Source organism: Schistocerca nitens, chromosome 9, assembly GCF_023898315.1.
Source record: "Schistocerca nitens isolate TAMUIC-IGC-003100 chromosome 9, iqSchNite1.1, whole genome shotgun sequence".
In the NCBI taxonomy this organism is placed as follows: domain Eukaryota; kingdom Metazoa; phylum Arthropoda; class Insecta; order Orthoptera; family Acrididae; genus Schistocerca; species Schistocerca nitens.
The window spans coordinates 538,037,370-538,041,656 of record NC_064622.1 but is presented as its reverse complement, the minus strand read 5'-3'; positions in this window follow the sequence as shown (position 1 = coordinate 538,041,656).

The window sequence follows — 4,287 nt, the reverse complement described above, 5'->3', positions numbered from 1 at the left end:
GTGTTTCATCGTCAATGGGAAGGTCCAATGGATACAGTAAACCTGCAGAGGTTCATCAGAATGTAAAACTGGTAACACAGGAAACGCTCAAAACATAGACAGTAGGAAGACTCAGTCTTCCTGTACTTAAGTCGGCATTGTGTCTCTTATATTTAATTCCGATGCGACTTCTGTGTTTCCTCGACAGTGGGAAGGTCCAAGGGATATAGTAAACCGGCAGAGGTGCATCGGAAGGTAAAACTGGTGACACAGGAAACGCTCAAAACATTGACCGTACGAAGACTGTTTTCTTGTACTTAAGTCGGCATTGTGTCTCTTATATTTAATTTCGATGCAATTTCTGTGTTTCATCGTCAATGGGAAGGTCCAAGGGATACAGGAAACCTGCAGAGGTGCATCGGAATGTAAAACTGGTGACCCAGGAGACGCTCAAAACATAGACAGTAGGAAGACTCAGTCTTCCTGTACTAAAGTCGGCATTGTGTCTCTTATATTTTTTCCGATGAAATTTCTGTGTTTCATCGTGAATGGGAAGGTCCAAGGGATATAGTAAACCTGCAGAGGGGCATCGGAAAGTAAAACTGATGACACAGGAATGCTCAAAACATAGACAGTAGGAAGACTCAGTCTTCCTGTACTTAAGTCGGCATTGTGGCTCTTATATTTAAATCCGATGCAATTTCTGTTTTTCATCGTCAATGGGAAGGTCCAAGGGATACAGTAAACCTGCAGACGTGCATCGGAATGTAAAACTGATTACACAGGAATGCTCAAAACATAGACAGTAGGAAGACTCAGTCTTCCTGTACTTAAGTCGGCATTGTGTCTCTTATATTTAATTCCGATACGATTTCTGTGTTTCATCGATAATGGGAAGGGGCAAGGGATACAGTAAACCGGCTTAGGTGGATCGGAATGTAAAACTGGCGACACAGGAAACGCTCAAAACATAGACCGTAAGAAGACTCAGTTTTCTTGTACTTAAGTCGGCGATGTGTCTCTTATATTTAAATTCCGATGCAATTTCTGTGTTTCATCGTCACTGTGAAAGTCCAAGGGATACAGTAAACCTGTAGAGATGCATCAGAATGCAAAACTGGTGACACAGGAAACGCTCAAATTATAGACAGAAGGAAGACTCAGTCTTCCTGTGCTTAAGTAGGCATTGTGTCCCTTAAATCTAACTCCGATGCAATTTCTGTGTTTCATCGTCACTGTGAAGGTCCAAGGGATACAGTAAACCTGCAGAGGTGCATCAGAAAGTAAAACTGGTGACACAGGAAGTGCTCAAAACACAGACAGTAGGAAGACTCAGTCTTCCTGCACTTAAGTCGGCATTGTGTCTCTTATATTTAATTCCGAATCAATTTCTGTTTTTCATCGTCAATGGGAAGGTCGAAGGGATACAGTAAACCTGCAGAGGTACATCGGAATGTAAAACTGGTGACACAGGAAACGGTCAAAACATAGACAGTAGGAAGACTTAGTCTTCCTGTACTTAAGTCGGCATTGTGTCTCTTATATTTAAATCCGATGCAATTTCTGTTTTTCATCGTCAATGGGAAGGTCCAAGGGATACAGTAAACCTGCAGAGGTACATCGGAATGTAAAACTGGTGACCCAGGAAACGATCAAAACATAGACAGTAGGATGACCCAGTCTTCCTGTACTTAAGTCGGCATTGTGTCTCTTATATTTATTTCCGATGAAATTTCTGTGTTTCACCGTGAATGGGAAGGTCCAAGGGATATAGTAAACCTGCAGAGGTGCATCGGAAAGTAAAACTGATCACACAGGAATCGTTCAAACATAGACAGTAGGAAGACTTAGTCTTCCTGTACTTAAGTCGGCATTGTGTCTCTTATATTTAATTCCGATGCAATATCTGTGTTGCATCGTCAATGGGAGGGTCCAAGAAATACAGAAAACCTGCAGAGGCGCATCGGAATGTAAAACTGGTGACACAGGAAACGCTCAAAACATAGACAGTAGGAAGACTCAGTCTTCCTGTATTTAAGTCGGCATTGTGTCTCTTATATTTAACTCCAATGCAATTTCTGTGTTTCATCGTCAATGGGAAGGTCCAATGCATACAGTAAACCTGCAGAGGTGCATCAGAATGTAAAACTGGTGACAGAGGAAACGCTCAAAACATAGACAGTAGGAAGACTCAGTCTTCCTGTACTTAAGTCGGCATTGTGTCTCTTATATTTAATTCCGATGCAATTTCTGTGTTTCATCGAGAGTGGGAAGGTCCAACGGATACAGTAAACCTGCAGAGGTGCATCGGAATGTAAAACTGGTGACACAGGAAACGCTCAAAACATAGACAGTCGGAAGACTCAGTCTTCCTATACTTAAGTCGGCATTGTGTCTCTTATATTTATTTCCGATGAAATTTCTGTGTTTCATCGTGAATGGGATCATCCAAGGGATATAGTAAACCTGCAGAGGTGCATCGGAAAGTAAAACTGATGACACAGGAAACGCTCAAAACAAAGACAGTAGGAAGACTTGGTCTTCCTGTACTTAAGTCGGCATTGTGTCTCTTATATTTAATTCCGATGCAATTTCTGTGTTTCATCGTCACTGTGAAGGTTCAAGGGATACGGTAAACCTGTAGAGGTGCATCGGAAAATAAACTGGTGACACAGGAAACGCTCAAATTATAGACAGCAGGAAGACTCAGTCTTCCTGTACATAAGTCGGCATTGTGTCTCTTATATTTAATTCCGATGCAATTTCTGTGTTTCATCGTCAATGGGAAGGTACAAGGGATACAGTAAACCTGCAGAGGTGCATCAGAATGTAAAACTGGTGACACAGGAAACGCTCAAAACATAGACTGTAGGAAGACTCAGTCTTCCTGTACTTAAGTCGGCATTGTGTCTCTTATATTTAATTCCGATGCAATTTCTGTGTTTCACCGTCAATGGGAAGGTCCATGGGATATAGTAAACCTGCAGATTTGCATCGGAATGTGAAACTAGTGACACAGGAAACGCTCAAAACATAGACAGTAGGAAGACTCAGTCTTGCTGTACTTAAGTCGGCATTGTGTCTCTTATATTTAATTCCAATGCAATTTCTGTGTTTCATCGTCAATGGGAAGGTCCAAGGGATACAGTAAACCTGCAGAGGTGCATCGGAATGTAAAACTGGTGACCCAGGAAACGATCAAATCATAGACAGTAGGAAGACTCAGTCTTCCTGTACTTAAGTCGGCATTGTGTCTCTTATATTTCTTTCCGATCAAGTTTCTGTTTTTCACCGTGAATGGGAAGGTCCAAGGGATATAGTAAACCTGCAGAGGTGCATCGGAAAGTAAAACTGATGACACAGGAATCGTTCAAACATAGACAGTAGGAAGACTTAGTCTTCCTGTACTTAAGTCGGCATTGTGTCTCTTATATTTAATTCCGATGCAATTTCTGTGTTTCATCGTCAATGGGAAGGTCCAAGGAATACAGTAAACCTGCAGAGGTGCATCGGAATGTAAAACTGGTGACACAGGAAACGCTCAAAACATAGTGAGAAGACTCAGCCTTCCTGTACTTATGTCGGCATTGTGTCCCTTATATTTAACTCCAATGCAATTTCTGTGTTTCATCGTCAATGGGAAGGTCCAATGGCTACAGTAAACCTGCAGAGGTTCATCAGAATGTAAAACTGGTAACACAGGAAACGCTCAAAACATAGACAGTAGGAAGACTCAGTCTTCCTGTACTTAAGTCGGCATTGTGTCTCTTATATTTAATTCCGATGCGATTTCTGTGTTTCCTCGACAGTGGGAAGGTCCAAGGGATATAGTAAACCGGCAGAGGTGCATCGGAAGGTAAAACTGGTGACACAGGAAACGCTCAAAACATTGACCGTACGAAGACTGTTTTCTTGTACTTAAGTCGGCATTGTGTCTCTTATATTTAATTTCGATGCAATTTCTGTGTTTCATCGTCAATGGGAAGGACCAAGGGATACAGGAAACCTGCAGAGGTGCATCGGAATGTAAAACTGCTGACCCAGGAGACGCTCAAAACATAGACAGTAGGAAGACTCAGTCTTCCTGTACTAAAGTCGGCATTGTGTCTCTTATATTTTTTCTGATGAAATTTCTGTGTTTCATCGTGAATGGGAAGGTCCAAGGGATATAGTAAACCTGCAGAGGGGCATCGGAAAGTAAAACTGATGACACAGGAATGCTCAAAACATAGACAGTAGGAAGACTCAGTCTTCCTGTACTTAAGTCGGCATTGTGGCTCTTATATTTAAATCCGATGCAATTTCTGT